The sequence below is a fragment of the Lissotriton vulgaris genome, chromosome 6 (genome assembly GCF_964263255.1).
Source record: "Lissotriton vulgaris chromosome 6, aLisVul1.2, whole genome shotgun sequence".
NCBI classification, from domain to species: domain Eukaryota; kingdom Metazoa; phylum Chordata; class Amphibia; order Caudata; family Salamandridae; genus Lissotriton; species Lissotriton vulgaris.
Window position 1 is genome coordinate 790,134,731 of NC_141694.1, and position 22,096 is coordinate 790,156,826.

At 40.3% G+C, this 22,096-nt stretch overlaps 1 protein-coding gene across 5 annotated transcripts in view; it reads right to left on the minus strand.

The window, feature by feature from the left end:
• The window catches only part of LOC147708010 (N-acetylglucosamine transporter UNC93A-like), a 493,060-nt gene that overhangs the window by 206,863 nt on the left and 264,101 nt on the right, over nucleotides 1-22,096 (minus strand). The window lies entirely within an intron of this gene.

Consider the following 22,096-nt stretch of genomic DNA (forward strand, 5'->3'; position numbering starts at 1 on the left):
GCCTCCTTCTGATTTACAGAGAGGATTAAAGTGAAGAGTTGTATATTTGCCTCTCGATTGAAAGAAAAATATTGAAAGTATTGGTGTAGAAAATGTAGAGGATGAACCCTTAGGTATTCTTGTTAATGGTGTTCCTACTAAGAGTAAGAAAATCTGGCAAGAATTAGTGGATGTTAGGAATGTGAAAAAGGCAACGTTGTATATGGTAAAAAATAATCAATATTACAAAAATGTGTATGTGGGAGATGAAGAATTAACTGTACAAGAAGATAGTGACTTGCCATCTGTACAAATTGAAAAAGTGGATGTGTCAAGAACTGAAGAAATCTACGAACATTACAGTGTTCATCCATTGCATTCCAAAGAAATGATGGGGAATGCTATTGAGTTATTCCAAATGAAAGAAGCAAAGGGAAGTCCCATTAGTGTATGGGAAAAAAGCTTGGACGCTCGTTGTTTCCCACAATTGTTTCCTATAGGAAAAGTCGGACGATAGGATGAACGACCTGTGCAGATTCCTGCATCTGAAAACTGGACATCAAGATTATATGCATAAGATCCAAGATTTCGACAATGTATTCCAAATTTGTTTCATGTTTTGTTTGAGAGTGATTTGTCTGAACTTTCTTATGCAGTAAATCATATATTGAAAACAGGTATATATCTGCAAAATGTTTCGACAAAGGAATTTATGGATAAAGTACAGCAGAAAGATAATGTTTTGGAATCTCAGCTGATTAATCTGATGGCATGTCAGCGTGGTACTAATGAGTACTGGTACCGTCGTCACAGAGAACTCAAATGTATGCTAAGGAACTTTGGAACTCCTACATGGTTCCTTATTCTAAGCTGTGCTGAATATGCTTGGGATGATTTACTTCAATTTCTTCGAAAGGCAAATCCAAATATACTAAATATTAAATACAAAACACCTGGAGAACTCTGCTCTCTGGATCCCATTAATGTATACAGGTATTTAAATCATAGATTTGAAGCTATGATGTCTTTTATCACAAATAAAAAGAAAATATTTTGGAGAAAGGAGTATCAAGCAAGAGGTGCTCCTCACATACATATGCTATTATGGATTAAAGATGCTCCCAAATTTGGAACAGACTCCTATGATACTGTGTTGTCTTTGATTGAAGAATATGCCACATGTGAAGTACACAAAAGTATACAAAATAAGGACTTAAGACAACAAGTCTTACAATTCCAAAGCCATCGTTGTGGGGAATACTGTCATCGAAAGTACAAATCTAAGGACAAATTCTACATCAAATGCCATTTTGCATTTCCTCAACCTGTAATATCGAAAGGAAGAGTGAACAGTTTTATGTCATCTTTGCGAAATACTATCACAAGAAAGTCTCCTAAAAATACCTACAACTTAAGAAGAAATGAAGAGTCAAAATACATAAATGACTACAACCCAGTCATTTTGTCCATGTGGAATGCTAATATGGATATTTAATATGTTGCAGACAATTCCATTGCTGTTGCTCGAAATGTGACATCATACATAACAAAGTCAGAAAAGACGGAATTGAAGGAAATGTGGGAAGAGATTTCCCATGAGAAGAGCCTAAGTGAGAAATTATACAGTTACAGTTTGAAGATGTTATCTCATCCAGAAATTGAAGCATATGAATGCTCGGATCGCTTATCATCTGCAAGGCTGTACTCTAAATTTAGAAGAATCATTTGGGGGAGTCTAGGTCTTGCTGTAACACGAATCCGAGTTCTTAAATCTGTACAAGAAATTAAATATTTAGCTGAAAAAGAACCAGAAAGTAACGATATTGTGAAAAGAAATATGTTGGATACATATTATCCAAATAGAAGTCATCATCTTGAGACATTTGTCTCTATGAAATGCTGCAAAACTAAATTTTTGAACGAAATATTACCGAAAACATCAATAATGGTATATATGCCGTGATTAATTCCGAAAGGATGTCTGGTGAAACAAAGAAAAGGACATTTGATTAATCACGGTAAACTGAGTTGCGAAACACCTGACAAAAGGGAATTTTACTATTTAGCTCTTTTGCAACTTTTCAAGCCATGGCGTTCAGAATTTGAATTACTTGGAGACTTTGAGAGCTATGAAGATTCCTTCAATGCAACTGAAGATACTACAGAATGTCCGGTTTTTGCTAATTAGGTAAAAATGTTGAATGACGAAATTGAGCAAGAAGCTAAAATTGCAGCTGAGATTGCTAGAGACAGTTCTCAAGACAGTCACACTTCTGCTCCATTGAGTCAGAACCCATTAGGAGAACCAATTGTTCTAAATGAAGCAGCAACTGCTATGAAGAGGTGGAAACAGCAATGTATCAACGTCAAGAAGATGTAACAAACTTAGGAAACTTGGAAGAACAACTAAACCTTGAGCAGAAAGAAATATATGAGCAAGTGAGAGAACAGATTGACCATGGATTACTTCATGAGAAGAAAGAATGCTCTTGCTCATCATTTGAACCTATCCGTATGTATGTGAGTGGAGAAGCTGGAACAGGAAAAAGTTTTTTAATTAAAGTAATCACAAGTTTTCTACAGAAAAGAACTAAGTCGCATCTGTGTTGTGTTGTCACTGCTCCAACTGTATTAGCGGCTCACAATATAAAAGGAATTACTTTACTTCGTTTATTAATGCTACCAGTAGAGTATGACAACAAATTAGAATACCACAAGCTATCTGGAGGAGCTTCTTGTGAAGTTTCAAGAGTGTTGAGGAAAATGAAGTTTCTCATTATTGATGAGGTAAGCATGGTCTCAAACCTAATGCTTGCCTTTGTGCATTTAAGAAAGCAGCAAATTCTTAAAACAGAGTATGACGTATTATTCAGAGGAAAACATGTCATAGTTTTTGGAGATCTTCTACAACTTACTCCTGTAAAAGGACAGCCAGTGTTTAAAACACTGGTGCATGAAGATACTAGAAAGTCTTTGGGGAGTATTGGCAATGTAAACATTTGGCCATATTTTCAGTATAAGGAACTTACTACAAATATGCGACAGGCAAATGATGTTGATTATGGAACTATTCTTCAAGATATATGAATTGGAAAATTGACCAAACATGGCAAACAAACTTTACAGAGACGATTACTTTCCAATTTGTTACCAAATGCAAATATTGTCCCAGAGAAAATATACATGAGACTTGCAGAAAACAAATCTGTAATCTGCTTAATGCCAACACTGCGTGAATGTTCTACGTTCAATGAAGAAATGTTAAAGTTGGAAAATGAAGAAATTATAAAATTGGAAGCATTTAATAAAATAGAACATGAAAGACTTGGAAGAATGGCGATACGAGATATCCCATTGCAGCACATGCTGTCCAAAATTGTGACAATAGAGTGGAGCATGTGTTTAGCTTTCACGGTATTGAACATGTCAACCAGGACCCTAGAGGGGGTAATAGACAGCTGAAACGTAGGTTGAGGTTGTGTGGTTGATGAAATTGAAAGCTGTGAAGCTCGGTATGAATAATGATCATGAATATCAATATTTTTTGGGAGATGATTGAATGATGAAAATGAAATTTTCCTATGTAATGGTTTTGGGTGGAGAACTGTACCAGCGTGGCTTTTGCCTCATCTTATCTTCTGAAATATGTACAAATAAATGAAAAGTAACAATAAGAAAATAATGTACATAGCTGTGTGAACACTGTACTATTTGATCAGTTGATGGTACATATTAACTTGCAATTGTTAGTGGATACACTGAACGGCATGGCATCTCCTCACCTTATATATATATTTTTACAAAAAATAGACACTTATGAATGTAAAAAGATTTATATATATGACAGTATTGCTTCATTTGTTTAATTGTTAATTTTTCATGGATACTGGACTATTTACTACGAGTCCAGAGAGATATATGAAACCTTTTGTTTTTTCGATATGTTAGCTTTTTAGATGCTGATTTCTTATGTATTGTACATACATGTGGATCACTTGGCAGATACTGCAGGATTTAATTTATCTGCATCTCTTGAAATACTATCCTGAATTTCTATCCATTTTTTTCTCTCCTGTTCTTCTGTATACTTTATTCTCTCTCCTTAGGAGTGAAATTTAGGGACCCCATTATTACAATTCGTGAACAGAAATGGGTAGGATGTCAGGTAGATGACGTCCGAGAGCAAATTACTTCTTGTTATTGATATTAGTTACATGATACTATTCAGATTACAGTACTCAACGCTTAATGATGGAAAGACTATGTACAAGGACTCTTTAGTATAACTATCTTATATCGAGGGTTATGAGGAATCGATGGAGCTTGCCTATTATAAGATGGCGCCCGCTGAAAGCATATGCTATTTAGTTTGTGATATTCAATGTTTTTTGTTGGCATGAACTTTAAAATTATGTGACTTGTTGTGCGCAGTACTGATGTAGAGATTTTTTCAGTTACATCATTTCATTACAAAAATATAGGAGCAACTGCACGGTGCTTGCCTATTATAAGGTGGCGCCCATTGTGACTGTTTAACGGTAGATAGGAATAGAGGTAACTTACGATATTCGCTGTTTACCTATTACAAGATGGCGCCCGTTGTGAAACACTAGAAATAGGCATTTCAACATGGCGCTGATGTAGAACGCCGACTATGGAGCGGTACTGTAGATATACGGACCTGCAGGGATATACAGGTACGTGTAATAGATTAAATAATGGAATTTGGTTGAGGGGATACTGAGTAACTGGTATGCGTAATAAGTTTAAATAATGTAACTTGTTCAAGAGGATATTGATAAACAAGTCAAACAATAGGTGTGGTTTAACTTGAGCTTTTATTTTCAGTTTTGAATTTGTGGAGATTTTGGCTCAAGCTTTACCATTAAGGAAGACTCCCACTCTGAATGATTTGAAAGTGTGGGGTAAGTCGGGAATACAATTTGGTAGAAATTGCCTGAGTTAATGTATATTTTACTGGCATTATAACTAATAGTTGGTTTTCGGGATATTTGATTTCAGGGTCCTTATGTGATATTTATTTTAAATTATGTCTCTGATGGAAAGAGAATTCGGCGTTGGATATTGAGATTACGGTAAACTATGGATTATTTTATTCTATACTATGATAGAATTGGACAGATCGTTTGAAGTACTTATGGGTGATTTTTAATTTAAATGACAGTAATAGATCGTTTAGGATGTTACATGTTTGAGCTGTATATATTGTCAATAGAAGTGGGGCGACCTACAAGATGACAAGTGATATGTGGTCATACGACTTGGAGGAACATATTTGGGCTCTTTTGAGTATCGACCAGTGTTTATGATTTATGATGAGAAACCTATATAGGCAAGTTATTAGACCTCTGAGCATTTAGGGGATTTAGTTGGAGATTTTCTTTATGTTGCACTTTCTACCCCCTGTACTTTACTTGGTGATGGTTAACTCTATCTAAGTACACATATTCGGGTAATGTGTCAGACTGGTTATTTTTGGTTCCTTTCTATTCTTCACGGGTTTCTTCAGATTGTATTTAGTTTAAGAATGGTAATTTATACATATGTTTATTTATATTGTGGTTGCAGCCCTGATGAACTCAATGTGTGCTACTTGACACGACGAAACATGTGTTGGCTGCTGTATTGTGATGGCTGCAGTTTATGGATATATATTTCTGAAGACAAGGACTACCAAGAATAAAAATCAACTTTGATGAATAGGATCTGAGTGATTCATCATTACATATATTACGGACTTCTGTGGCTGTGCCAATTTATACTTTTTCATACTTTGGATTTTGTACACATGTTTAGAATATTCATTTGAGTGCTCGGGGAGAATTGTTCAAGGAATCAGTGTTATTTTGAGTGAAAAGTTGAGGAGGAAATTGGATTGTTTAGAGAAATCGATAAGTAAAACTGCTGGTTTAGAAAAGAATTTATATGCATGTGTAAATTGTAGGGTAATTTTGCGATGTAATTTGAATGTGGAAAAAGGTTTAGTAAATGGAGCAATGGGTAAAATTGTTGATTTTGTTAATTATGTAAATAGAGGTGGGATTGAATTTTTGAAAATCAAATTTGATGAAATTGCTGAAGTACAACAAGTTAGTCATTGTGCAGCTCGTTTTTTGCTTGGAAAAGATTTGTATGTCTGCAGAAAACAGTTTCCTGTTTGTTTGGCATATGCGGTAACCATTCATAAATCTCAAGGTTTAAGTGTAGATTGTGCTTTAGTGAATATTGGAAGTACCGTGTTTAAAGAAGGTATGGCATATGTTGCTTTGTCTCGAGTCAGAACTTTATCTGGATTGTACTTGATTGATTTGGTTTGTGCAGATGCAAATTAAGTGAAAGACAATAATAGGTTAAGAAGAGAATATGCACCCAATTTAGGTCAATATTCAGTAGTTGAAAAGCGTGTGGTAGGTAGAAAAAGAAGATTTGGGAATATCTGTTGTGAAACTCTAGAGAAAGAAAAAAAACAAGATGAAGTTGCGCCTGCAAGCAAAAAGAAAAAGGATAGTCTTGAAGAGAATGTTGGTTATCGGTTTGAAAATAGTTGTGGTGTCAACTGCTATGCTAATGTAGTTGTTAATGTTGGTTTTTTTCTTGAAAGTTTGCAACAGCAAATTGTAGAAAATTGGGACAAAAGATTCTGTTCATTGTTGAATTCTGTTTATCAGAAATGTACTAGTGATAAAAGTAAAATACAAAGTGTTTCTGATATTCGAAATGTTTTGGACATATGTTCTGGTTGTACTCAATTTACGAAGTATAGTCAGCAAGATTGTCAGGAATTTTTAATGTTTATGCTCGGTGTACTGGAAGATGAAGGTATAGATATTGAAAACCTTTTTGGCCTTTCTTATAAATGGCAACATGACTGTCAAAATTGTTTGTTTACATGTAGCACTGACATAGACACTCAGAGATTCAGCTCAGACACCTGCTCCAGCAGGGTTGCTCCCCCCACGCTCCCTGATCCCAGCTCCCACTCGTGATTTGACTTGCTGTTGGTATCGTATCTTGACTGCTGATCTCTGACCGTATTTATTTATTTAATTTGCATCGCGCATTTATTTATTTGTTTCATCTGCATCGCGCTCGTGTAGCACGCTATCAGCTGTGCTTTGGCATTCATTGTGTTTGCTGATCTCTGACCGCATTTATTTATTTCATTAGCATCGCGCATTTATTTATTTCATTAGCATCGCGCATTTATTTATTTCATTGACATTGCGCTCGTGTAGCACGCAATCAGCTGTGCTTTGGCATCCATTGTGTTTGCGCATTCTCACAGAGCTACCTCGTTGCGAGACTCTGGGCATAGTGCCTCACCAGATTTTGTGGCTCGCTCTGCTGTGCTCTGCAGCGCGACACTTGCTGAGGCTCTGTTTTCTCCCTGGGACTTGGTCCGTGCCCCCGGTGCCGTGGTGCATCTGCTGGCCCTGCCTTACTCTCCCTTTGACCCTCCATCTTGTTTACCTGCTCCCTGGCCCGCCCCTCCTCCCTGCTACCGCCTCCCAGCTGCTTCCCCTCCCACGCTCCGCCCCCTCCTCTCACCATTTATGTCAGATGTATACACGCGCAGCGTCCACGCGCTGCGGCCGCGCCGAAGGTGCGCCAAAGGTAAGCCCGTCTACGCCCGTCCGCGCCTGGACCGCGCCCAGCGCCAGACCCCTTGGCCCCCGTAATGCCCAGCCCACTCGCATCACTTACGATGCCACCACCCTCCTAGCCCTTAACCCCGGCCGCTCCCCCAACTGCGTCCAAGCCGCTCCTGTACACACCCATGGACCCTTCTCTTGCAACTCCTGCAAGTTCGACGGCACCAAGAACAACTCCTCATCCACTAACACCAATCAGATATCTGACACCAACCACCTTAAATGCATCCTGCTCAACACCCGCTCGGTCCACAGACACGCCATCGACCTCTGGAATCTACTAGACACCATTTCACCGGACGTCGCCTTCCTAACAGAAACATGGATGAATGCTTCTTCAGCCCCAGACATCACCATTGCCATTCCGGAAGGATACAAGATCATCCGAAAGGACCGCATCAAGCATACAGGAGGAGGCATCGCTATCGTCCATAAGAACTCCATCCGCATCTCAACCAGCTCAGACGTCAACCTCGCTAGCGCCGAACACCTTCACTTCCAGATCCACACCGACCCCAAGACCACACTCAGAGGCACCCTCCTCTACCGGCCTCCAGGACCCCGTGCACAATTCAGTGATGACATCACTGACTTTATCACCCCACACGCCCTCCCCTCTGAGGACTACATTCTATTGGGAGACCTCAATTTTCACCTGGAAAAGAGCAACAACAGCAGCACCTCCACCCTTCTGGACAATCTCGCCAACCTGGGACTCAAACAACTTGTCTCTACGCCCACCCATATCGCAGGTCACACGCTCCACCCTATCTTCACCTCCAGCAAACATATCTCATTCAGTCACACCACAACTCTTCACTGGACGGACCACAGCTGCGTTCACTTTACCTACAATAAGACCACAATCCACAACCATCCTCAACCCACCCTGCGAAGAAACTGGAACAAAATTACCAGCGACCAGATCTCCTCATCGCTTCTACTAAACCCCCCCCCGCCCACTCCTCAAACCCCGACCAAGCAGCCATCAACCTCACCCAATGGCTATCCAACAGCGCCGACATCCTAGCACCGTTGAAAAAACGCCAAATCAAGCTAGGCAGCAAAAACGCATCCTGGTTCAACGATGGTCTTAAGAAAGCGAAGAAACACTGTCGCTCCCTCGAAAAGACCTGGAAAAAAGATCCTAACACCAGCACCAGGGACGCCTTCAAAAACGCTACCCGCATACACCACCAACTAATCTGGTCTGCCAAGAAAGCCGCATTCAAAGACCGTCTAGATAAAAACGCCCCCAACAGCAAGGAATTATTCAACATCGTCAAAGAATTCACCAACCCCATTGCCAACTCCAACGACATCACCCCCTCCCAAGCCCTCTGCGACTCCCTAGCTTCCTTCTTCCACAACAAAATCGCAGACATCCACAACAGCTTCGACAACCGACCCGAAGACCAACCCACCCAATCTTCTGCAGGACCTTCACCCCCCTTGAACATCCTTAACGACTGGAACCCAATCTCCACTGAGGACACCATCCGCCTGATGAACTCCATCCACTCAGGATCCCCAACTGACCCATGCCCTCACCACATCTTCAACAAAGCAGACTCCATCATAGCACCACACCTCCGAGATGTCATCAACTGCTCCCTCAACTCCGCCACCTTCCCGGAAAGCTGGAAACACGCAGAACTCAGCGCCCTTCTGAAAAAACCCACAGCTGACCCCACCGAACTCAAAAACTACCGCCCCATCTCGCTTCTTCCATTCACGGCCAAAGTCATTGAGAAAGCTGTCAACAACCAGCTCGCCGCCTTCCTCGAAACCAACAAATCCCTCGACTCCTCACAGTCCGGCTTCCGAGCCAAATACAGCACTGAAACCGCCCTCATCGCAGCAACAGACGACATTCGAACTCTACTGGACAATGGAGACACAGTCGCCCTCATCCTCCTTGACCTCTCTGCTGCCTTCGACACAGTCTGTCACAGCACCCTTCTACAGCGCCTCAGAGACGCAGGAATCCAAGGAAAAGCACTGGAATGGATTACCTTGTTCCTCACCAGAAGAACACAGAGAGTCCGCCTCCCACCATTCAAATCAAAGGCCTCTGAAGTCATCTGCGGCGTGCCACAAGGATCGTCACTCAGCCCCACCCTCTTCAACGTATACATGAGCCCCCTTGCGGCCATCGCTCGCCAACACAATCTCAACATCATCTCTTACGCGGATGACACTCAACTGATCCTATCACTCACCAAAGACCCTAACACCGCCAAAACCAACTTACACGAAGGAATGAAAGAAGTAGCCGAGTGGATGAAGCACAGCCGCCTGAAACTGAACTCAGACAAAACAGAAGTCCTCATCTTAGGCACCTCCCCCTCCATCTGGGATGACTCTTGGTGGCCTGAAGCCCTTGGAAAAGCCCCCATCCCGACGGACCACGCACGGAACCTGGGCGTCATCCTGGACTCCTCACTCTCGATGACCAGACAAGTCAACGCCGTTTCATCATCTTGCTTCAACATTTTTCGCATGCTCAAAAAAACATTTCGCTGGATCCCCACCGAAACTAGAAAAACGGTCACCCACGCACTGGTCACGAGCCGCCTGGACTACGGAAACACACTATACGCCGGGACCACCGCAAAACTCCAGAAAAAACTCCAACGCATCCAGAACGCTTCAGCCAGGCTCATACTAGACATTCCGCGTAAAGAACACATCTCTGGTCACCTGAAAAACCTCCACTGGCTCCCCGTAAATAAGAGGATTACTTTCCGCCTCCTAACCCACGCACACAAAGCACTTTACGAACTTGGGCCCGAATGCCTCAACACACGATTATCCTTCTACACCCCCTCCCGCCAGCTGCGATCCTCCAACCAAGCCCTTGCCACTGTACCTCGCATCAACAAAACCACCATGGGAGGTAGATCCTTCTCCTACCTGGCAGCTAAAACCTGGAACTCACTTCCCACTCAACTTCGCCTTACTCAGAACCACCTAGCATTCAGAAAGCAACTTAAAACTTGGATATTCGACAAGTAATTCCCCACCCTCCCTCCAGCGCCTTGAGACCCTATGGGTATGTAGCGCGCTATATAAATCTCTTGTCTTGACTTGACTTGACTATATTTGACTTTACCTGACGTGAATCAGTGTATTTTAACAATCTAATCAGAGGAACAAGTCAAAACATGGAGTGTAGCCAATGTAAATCAGAAATGTCATCAACATTACTTATACAAAGATATGGGCAGTATGGTATTTTAATGCTGCAACGTTGTAGAGCTGATGGACGAAAATTGAAAACTTTAATTAAAAATGTTGTAGCTGGTCAATGTTCAATATCAGGAAGAACTTTTGTAGCTGTTGCTATTATTTTTCATGATGGACCTTCTACCACAACTGGACATTACATTGTTTATTTAAAATGTCTGAAAGGTTGGATACATTGTAATGATACTCAATTAGTTTTTAAGCAGCGTTTGACCAAAGAGTTACCAAATTCTTACCTTATATTTTTAAAGGCAAAATTTTAAGATCAAAATGTACCCTTTAGGATTACTGCTGTTAAGGTATATTAGTCTGGTGTTATAGAGTATTTTGTAAGTAAGGGTAAGGAGCTTTAAGGTGATCCTTATGTTGATATTGAGGCAGTGTAGATGTATCAGGTGGTGGATGATATGGGTGCAGGCAGGGACATAGATGATCACTCATGTGGAGGTCTGTTGGATTTTTTGTAGTTGTTGTAGATGTTTGCCTGCAATTCATCTGTAGAGAGTTTTGCCACAGTGTAGTCTGCTGCTGATGAGGGCCTGTGCCACTGTTCTTCTTCTTTTGGTTAGGATCCACTTGTAAATGTTGCGGAGCATGTGCAGGGTGTTATAGCAGTACGAGGAGACAGTGTAGACTTTGTTAAACATGGAGAGGGTGGAGTTGAGGTTGAATCCTATGTTGTGGACATGGTTGGTAGGTGTTAGTACTGTTCACAGTGCAGTCGGGTAGCAGGAGTTGTCTGAGGCTGAGGGGGTGGGTCTGAGGATGAGTACCTTCATCTTGTGCCAGTTTGTGATTACAGTGCTGCTCTTTATTTAGTTGGTGACGTCCTTCATTGTGTCGTGGAGGTTGCTTTTGGTGGAATGTGGCTTCTTGGTGAGGAAGAGGATGAGGTGGGTGTTCTTTGTGTAGGAGATGTTGTTGAAGTTGTGATGCTGGGATACTTGTGTTAGGGGGGCCATGTAGATGTTGAACAGCGTCGGACTGATGGATGAGTCCTGGGGAACTCGTAGATGATGTCGGTGGTTTTGGATCAGAAGGCTGGGAGGCGGACGTTCAGGATTACTATTGAACAACTTCCAAACAAAGGACTCGATGTATCCTATTTGGCTGTAAGGAAAAGTGTGTGAAACCATTAAGGAGTTTTTGCTGTGTAGTTTGTCAGCATATATTTATAAGTAACATTATTTACAGTGTAAGAAAATTAATTATAATGTTTTGTTATTTTATGATTGTTTCAGATGTGTCATATTTACGTAAGAAATTGCTCTTAGAAAAAAACATTTAAGATATGTTTTATTTCTGTTTTTTATATTGTTATTGAGAATGTTGACTGGGTTTATTTAAGATATCCTTATGGATTGTCTTTTTTTTGCCCGCTGTTATGTGATGAGTACTATTGAACTCACTGTTTATAGTGAAGTTCAATATACTCTGAGAACAGCAAAAAAGGCAAATGAAATGTTTTACAAATTATTTTGTGTTATAAAATATATATTGTAACTATGATTTTTTGTATCTTCCACAGGTGATAATTTTATAATATATACTTTTTTTTATTATTTATTATGCTTAAGGGAAGTACAAGTAACTGGCTCAGCTGCGGCCCGTGGAGGGAGTTGTGGTGCGGTAGGCAGGTGGGGCGGGAGAGCGGCAGGGTGGAACAGCGGAATCTGTATGATTGCAGGTAATTAACAATTAAATATTACATGCCCTGCCGTGAGGAGCAGCACCATCCTAAGAATGTCAACGCAGGATTTACAAGTGTGACTACAAGTCCCAGCATGTCGCAATTAAAATTAGTTAGAATTACCAAGGAATAATGTTTCAAGTTTCCTATGTGAAAATAAACCGAATGGTTTTCATTTGCTGAGAGTGCACTCCTGAAGCTTTCAGGTGTTTTTGTTTAACATAGATTAACACGGCTGCTCTGCCGTGAGGAGCAGCACCATCCTAGGAATGTCAAAGAGGCAGCGTGAGTGGAACTATTTCCAGACTCAATATGCAGTGCAGCAAATGGGGTAAATTGAACTTGAACATTACTCTGGGGCCCACTGAGGATGAACTAAAATGATCGGCATTTGATCCGGTCCCCCGTTCAATTTTGTGGAGTGTTCTCTATAACATTGGCATGCCTGGGTCCCTCCTCTCAATAATCAAAAAACTTCATGAGCATAATTTTGCCCAGATTAGGTGGGGTAGCCCTGGTAATGTCACTACCCAGTTTCCTGTCGAAACTGGAGTGCGTCAAGGCTGCGTCTTGGAACCAACTTTATTCTCAATGTACATAAACGATGTGGCTAAGATGTTAACAGACTCCAATGTTGATGCACCTATTCTTGCTGGGGTGAAAGTTCCTATTTTAATATTTGCTGAAGATTGTCTTTTAGTAGTAAAAACCCCTAGTGGGCTGCAGAAGGCCTTGCTGATTTTTGAAAACTTCTGCACCTCCCGAGGATTGGAAGTGAATGTGCTTAAATCTAAATTTATGTTTTTTAATGCTTCAAAAACTTTTAAGGGTACTGTTTGCGTGAACAAATTACCGCTTGAGAAGGTTCAGTCCTTTAGCTATCTGGGGGTTTGTATCCAGCACGATCTATCTTGGAATCAGCAGATCGAACTGGCCACTTTGAAACATCGCCAGCTTACAGGCGCTCTGAATATAGAACACTCAAGGTCCCTTACCAAGCCGATATCCCCTGTTTTATCAATATACAATGGCAAAGTGGTTAGCTCCACATTATATGGAGTGGAAATCTGGGGGTTCGAGAATCTACTGGGTATGACAGCCTCAGAAAATCGTTTTCTCAGGAATATATTAAATTTACCTCAGAGTACCCCCCTAAGCCCCCTATATTTAGATTTGGGGTTGTCTCCTATAACCCTAATCGCATCGTTGCGTCCAGTCTCATATTGGAGGTGTATTTGGACTACTCCTGAATTAGAAATATATACTAGGGGGTTGTTGGACGTAATAAGAAGCGACTCCTCTCAAAAAATCAAATGGTTAGCTAACATTCGAGGGGTATTACGAGAACTAGGTCTCTGGGAACTGTGGAAGGACCCGACAAATGCTAGGTTTCCCCCAAAGAAAGTCCTTAAAGACTTATACTGGAAGTCGGTGGCCTCTAAATCCTGCAGGAACATTGCTCCCCTTTCCTTGTCTGGCATGTTCTTGGACTTTAAAGATAGGCCAAGCTATGAACCATTCTGGGACGTTATCACAAAACCCTTAGACCGTAAGCTCTTTTTTCAAATGAAAGTTGGGAGCTTGCCGATCAGGGCGTTCACCAACAGGTGGACTAGTGGGGGTAAGGTAGCTTGCCCAGCATACCCAGCCTCCTTTGAAAGCATTAGCCACCTGCTGTTCGAATGCCCTGTGTACGCGGTCCCTCTGCGAATTTGGTTACGCCCCATGTGTAGGCTTTTGGGTACCAGGAGTGGAGTGGTAGCAGTTAGAATCTTACGCACTAGTACGAATTTGACCGTGTGCATAGCTGCGGCCAAATTTCTAGGCTGGGCATGGATAATCAGAAACAGTTTAATCTAACTTCTGGGGGAAAAATCCTATGCATGTGAATTCTGTTTTAGTACCTTTTTAGGGTTGTGTTATCAATTACTTCAATGAACTTGTAATTTTTAATAATATTTATTCAATGCTTGAGATGTTTTTATATGTATTATATGTTTTTATGACAATCGTCGAATAAAACTTGCTAAATGTAAATGAATTGAAATGCTTTTAAATAATGAATGTGCACGCTGGATTTACAAGTGTGACTACAAGTCCCAGCATGCCACAATTAAAATGACGTACTGAATAAAGCCTACTGGGGGTGGCCCACTGGGGGATGGATAAAAGCATGCAGAGAAGAACTTACTGTGAGCATTTCATTTTACAAGCGACCTTTGAGAAAGAGGTGACAACTTTAAAACGCGCCAGGTCTAAGGAAGAATTACCAAGGAATAATGTTTCAAGTTTCCGATGTGAAAATAAACCGAATGGTTTTCATTTGCTGAGAGTGCACTCCTGAAGCTTTCAGGCGTTTTGGTTTAACATGGATTAACACGGCTGCCCTGCGGAGCAGTACCATCCTAAGAATGTCAAGGAGGCAGCGTGAGTGGAACTATTTCCAGACTCAATATGCAGCGCAGCAAATGGGGTAAATTGAACTTGAACATTACTCTGGGGCCCACTGAGGGTGAACTACAATGAATTGAAATGCTTTTAAATAATGAATGTGCACGCAGGATTTACAAGTGTGACTACAAGTCCCAGAATGCCGCAATTAAAATGACGTACTGAACAAAGCCTACTGGGGGAGGCCCACTGGGGGCTGGATAAAAGCATGCAGAGAAGAACTTACTGTAAGCCTTTCATTGTACAAGCGACCTTTGAGAAAGAGGTGACAACCTTGAAACGCGTCAGGTCTAAGGAAGAATTAGCAAGGAATAATGTTTCAAGTTTCCAATGCGAAAATAAGCCGAATGGTTTTCATTTGCTGAGAGTACACTCCTGAAGCTTTCGGTCGTTTTTATGTTTAACATATATATATATATATATATATATATATATATATATATTCACTGAAAAAAACATAGGTTTGACACCAGTTATAGTTAGCTGGAAATTTTACTGACATAAAACCAATGAAATTCCACGTTAAAGTTAGTTGGATTCACTATAACTTGCGCGTGTAATGCACTGCTGATGACATCACATATTACATCACTCATGACATCACTGATGACACCATCCAGTGAATGTCTGTCTTTTTAAAAAATAAATATGTTTTATATATGTATATGTAGAGGTCGATGGAAAAATAAATGTTTAAATAAGTGTCTAAATGGATGTGCAGGACTGTATGGATGGCTGAGTGTGTATATGTGTGTGTTAGTGAGTGAATGCCTGCCTCACTAGTGTATTTATCAGTAACGACATATGTTTTAATCTAGTTTATGTAAGTATTGATATATATATAACTAAGTATATGTGACAGTGAGAGATTGAAAGAGTTCCTGTTTAAATAAGTATGTGTTTCTATAAGTGATTGTTTAAAAGAGTAAGTAAGTGTAAGTTTACTTAGAAGTAAGGTGGTAGTGTGTGTATATCTGTATATGTAAATAAATGGATGTTTATTAGTTTATTTGCAAGTGTGAATATGTGTGTGATTTACTTTTGGATGTCTGTCGGTATATAACAGGATGTATAGCTGTATCACTATATATAATCAGTGAGTATATATACGAGTGACTATAAAGAACTGTTAGTGAATTAGTGGATGTGTATATAAATGTTGGAATTACTGAATTGGTTGTTGTAACTGGTATAGGTATGTCCACTTTTTTTTTATATGTTAATTTATTTTTTTCAAAATGTGTTTCAAGGGTTACTTTACAGTGCAAGTAGGTTAGTCTCTCTGTCACAAGGATGGTGTCATCAGTGATGTCATGAGTGATGTCACTGACCATGTCATGAGTGATGTAATATGTGATGTCATCAGCAGTGCATTACACGTGCAAGTTATAGTGAGTCCAACTAACTATAACGTGGAATTTATGGTTTTATGTCAGTAAAATTTCCAGCTAACTATAACTGGTGTCAAACCTATGGTTTTTTCAGTGAATTTCATAGGTTTTTCAAATCCTTCTTCCTAACTATAACGTGTGTAAAACCTAGGGTTTTTTCAGTGAATATATATATATATATATATATCCGAAAACAAAGGCAAGGACGCGGCACTCTTCTTTTCACTGTAGATTTATTTTAGGTCTCAAGCAAAACTCCTACGCGTTTCGAACAAACGTTCTTGGTCACGGCAGTGTTCTACTGCCGTGACCAATATATCGAAAATATCGAAAATAAGGCCTATGTGACTTTAATATGGGGAAAATGTGTGGCAAAGGGCACTCAGCCCGTAAAACAAGCAACAGATAAATCAAAATGTTGATGAGTCCATAATGTTGTGCCTAACCATAAACACCAATAGGACAGTAAGAATCATTTATGTATTTGAATGCATGTTTCATTCTGGTGATACATTTTATGATAAGCTCCTCTACGAAATGTTACCCACACGATTACCCTTTTCAAATGAGAAATGTTAAAAATGTTAAAAAATGTGAATTAACATGCACTTAATGTAAAAAAACTACAAGGCCCACAATCCCTCACTTGGTATGAATAAGTGAGAAAGTATAAAATGTGGAAAGAGAAAAGGGACATTTGTAGAACACTGCCGTGACCAAGAACGTTTGTTCGAAACGCGTAGGAGTTTTGCTTGAGACCTAAAATAAATCTACCGTGAAAAGAAGAGTGCCGCGTCCTTGCCTTTGTTTTCGGATAACTAGGAGACACGCTCCCGGTCTCCAAACGCGGGCACCAACGCAAGCAGTTCCCTCTGCTACGGGAACATTTGGAAAGAATATATATATATATATATATATATATATATATATATATATATATATATATATATATATATATATATATATATTCACTGAAAACACCATAGGTTTCACACCAGTTATAGTTAGGAATTAGCATTTAAAAAACCTATTAAATTCACTGACAAAACCATAGATTTCACACCATTTATAGTTAGCTGGAAATTTTACTGACATAAAACCATTGAAATTCCCACGTTATAGTTAGTTGGACTCACTATAACTTGCGCGCCTGTAATGCACTGCTGATGACGTCACATATTACATCACTCATGACATGGTCAGTGACATCACTCATGACATCACTGATGACACCATCCAGTGAATGTGTGTCTTTCTGAAAAATACATTTGTTTTATATATGTATTTGTAAAGGTCGATGGAAGAATAAATGTTTAAATAAGTGTGTAAATGGATGTTTTTTTAAAAAAAAATTGGCTGGGTAACTGGCTTATTACGTGTATCTTAGTGAATACATATATTAGCGAGTATTGTTTAAATATTTAAATGTTTGTATCAGTGTTTCTCTTTGTGTATACGTGGCTGCAGGGGTTGGTGACTGACTCACTGTTTGTATGTGTTTTGAAGACAGCATATGTGCAGGACTGTATGGGTGGATGAGTGTGTATATGTGTGTGTTAGTGAGTGAATGACTGTCTCACTAGTGTCTTCATTAGTAACGACATATGTTTTAATCTAGTATATGTGAGTATTGATGTATATAAGTGAGTATAGTATATATAGTGAGAGATTGTAGGAGTTCCTGTTTAAATAAGTATGTGTTTCTATAAGTGATTGTTTAAGAGAGTAAGTATGGGTAAGTTTCCTTAGAAGTAAGGTGGTAGTGTGTGTATAAATGTATATGCAAATAAATGGATGTTCAATAGTTTATTTGCATGTGTGAGTATGTGTGTGAGTAACTTTTGGATGACTGCTGATGTGTAACAGGATGTATAGGTGTATCACTACATATGATGAGTGAGTATATATATGAGTGACTATATAGAACTGTTGGTGAATGAGTGGATGTGTATATAGATGGTGGAATTACTGAATTGGTTGTTGTTACTGGTTTGGGTATCTCCATTTTTTTGAAAATGTTTGTTTCTATTTTTGAATATGTGTTTCAAGCGTTACATTACACTGAAATTAGGTCTGTCACTCTGTCACAAGGATGGCGTCATCAGTGATGTCATGAGTGATGTCACTGACCATGTCATGAGTGATGTAATATGTGACGTCATCAGCAGTGCATTACAGGCGCGCAAGTTATAGTGAGTCCAACTAACTATAACGTGGGAATTTCAATGGTTTTATGTCAGTAAAATTTCCAGCTAACTATAAATGGTGTGAAATCTATGGTTTTGTCAGTGAATTTAATAGGTTTTTTAAATGCTAATTCCTAACTATAACTGGTGTGAAACCTATGGTTTTTTCAGTGAATTTCAAAGGTTTTTTAAATGCTAATTCCTAACTATAACTGGTGTGAAACCTATGGTTTTTTCAGTGAATTTCAAAGGTTTTTTTAATGCTAATTCCTAACTATATAAGACCTGAAAGCCCACCAGGAATCTCCAGTATGCGCCAGGGGACTGCATTGCAGAGAGGTGTAATGAAGCCACAACCCTTTTTACACCTCTCTGCAACGCAGCCCCCGTGCATGTTTGAAGAGGGGGAACTAATTCCCCTTGCATACTGGGGGCCCCTGGGGGCCAATTAGCCCACCTGGAACCTCCAGTATGCGCCAGGGGCTGCATTGCAGAGGTGTAATGAGACTATGCCCCTTGTTACACCTCTCTGCAACGCAGCCCACTGCCGCGTTTGCAGAGGGGGAACTAATTCCCCTTGCATACTGGGGGTCCCTGGGGTCAACTGGTCCACCAGGAGCCTCCAGTATGCGCGAGGGAGCTGCATTGCAGAGAAGTGTAATGAGGCCACACCCTTGTTACACCTCTCTGCAATGCAGGCCACTGGCGCGTTTGTAGAGGGGGGACTAATTCCCCTTGCATACTGGGGGTCCCTGGATCATATCTGCCCAAACACCGATATTCCGAACGATTGTAAATTACTTTTCTTGAGAAACATTTGGATTTGGATTATCATGTCCTATACTTTGGAATTTTTGAAAGACTGACTTTGAGGATGCTATAAATTACTCAAGTCTGCCCGAATTGTGTGGGTAAAATTGATACCTAGTCACTTTGAATAAGAATATACTTATGTCTCGTCTAACATTTGGAAGAAATATCTAGTTATATGACAACTGGATACCGACATAACTTGAAGGAAATAAGAACGCCCTGAAGAAGTTCTGTTGTACAGAACGAAACCTTTCGGCTGGCTGTGGTACATAAACTTAAGGAAAATAAAAGCATTTGAATATACACCAAGATTCAGCGCTTCAATAAGGACTCTAAGTGATATGATTTGATTGGACTCATTGTGAAAGTGGTGCTGTGCCAAACTTTGGAATATTCTCCACTACTCTCTACTACTTACTCTCTCCTACTCCACTACTCTCAAATACTCACTGTCTACTACTCATTCTCTACTACTCTACTACTCTCTACTACTCTCTCTCTACTACTCACTCCCTACTACTCGCTACTCACTACTCCCTACTACTCACTATCTACTACTCTCTACTACTCACTCTCTACTACTCTCTCTACTACTCACTCTTTACTACTCACTACTACTCTCTACTACTCACTCTCTACTTCTCACTCTCTACTACTGTCTACTACTCACTCTCTACTACTCTCTCTCTACTAGTCTCTACTACTCACTCTACTACTCACTCTCTACTACTCACTACTATTCTCTCTGCTACTCATTCTCTACTACTCTCTACTACTCACTCTCTACTACTCACTCTCTACTACTCACTCTTTACTACTCTCTACTACTCACTTTCTACTGCTCTCTACTACTCACTCTACTACTTACTCTCTACTACTGTCTACTACTCACTCTCTACTACTCACTCTCTACTACTCTCTACTACTCACTCTACTATTCACTCTACTACTCTCTACTACTCACTCTCTGCTACTCTCTCTACTGCTCTCTACTACTCTCTACTACTCACTCTCTACTCTCTATTACTCACTCTCTACTCTCTACCTCTCTACCTCTCTCTTCTTCTCTCTCTACTAATCTCTACCTCTCTACCGCTACCTCTCTACCTCTCTACCTCTACACCTCTACCTCTCTACCTCTCTCTACACGCACACATATACACATATATGCATATATATATAAGCATATGCATTTATATATATATGTATGTGTATGTATAAAAAAAAACAACAAAACATTTTTTTTTTAAACAGCTACTTTTAAAACTGTCATTCTTTTTCCCCATGGTACGCTCCCCGGTACGCTTACCGGTGCGCGTACCGGTGCGCGTACCGGGCGCTCACCCCGCGAAAATCAAAATTTTTTTAAATTTTTTTTTTGCTCCGCGGGGCCCTTTTATGGCCCCCACATCAAACCTAGGGGGTCAAGGGGGGTCTACTCTGCCCCCTTATGGTCATTTCCCTCTTTGTTTTGGCCACCTCTCGTGTCTCGATCCTACCGAGACACAAGATGGCGGCCGCTCCGGACTGTTTAGAATGTTTACAGACATCCCAGAGCCAATCAGCTTTCTGCGCGCAAGTCGCGGTAAGCGCCCGGTGCGCGTACCGGTGCGCGTACCGGTGCGCGTACCGGAGCGCGGCTATAGATATATATATTTTTTTGAACCTTAATTATTCAAAATCCACTGGAGCACATATCTTGAGACATAGCAAAGGCACATCGGGCTACCAGTCCCTACAATTTTGCCAAGTTTGGTGGAAATCCATTCAGCCGTTCGGGCTAAAAGTGAAATCGACCGCCCTATGGAAATTAACATGGGGAAAACGCGTTTTGGGACCCCCCTTTTATCTCGGCCCCCGCTTGACGAATCCCCCCCAAACTTTCAGGGAAGGACCGGAACGCCGCGAGGCCATTTTGAGGAAATTTTCAGGCAGATTCGTCAACCGGCGCCAAAGTTAATCCAAATAGAATTTTCAGATTTAACATTGAAAAAAATCCTAACTATAACTACCTACTGGCGACCGCCAGTAGGTAATATATATATATATATATATATATATATATATATATATATATATATATATACATACATACATACATATGTATGTATGTATGTATATACATATATATATATATGCGCTCCATACTCGCTTGCAAAGTGCCTCGTGCACACAGTGGGTACGCAGACAGCAGAGAAGAAAACGCCAGAGCCGGTCTTTAAGTCGTAGTGCGTTTATTATGTGCAAATTCGGTGCATGTCGTCAGACGCGTTTCTGGCATATATCCAACAGAAACATGGCTATTTACAACGCTGCACAGATCACACCATAAATACTTGGTTAGTTCTTTTATTAAAAAGATTCAAGGGCATGACGCGTTTTGAGTTAGGCGACTCTTCCTCAAATGCCTCTAGCTGCAATGTCAGTGGGTTTGTTAGATTTTTAAACGTAGCTTCCAAGACATTGAAAAAGGACCATAGTCCGTTTTTTTCCAGTTTAAAGGAACAGTTATTCCGTTTTTTTCCCAGTGATTAACAAAGGTGAGTACTTATTTTTGATTTTAAAGTTCACAAGTAACTCCCAATTGGTGCCTGTTATTAAAGTTCCCTTTGTTAATTTGTTTCAATAACTTTAATCACCTTGTTCGGAACTACATCTCCCATA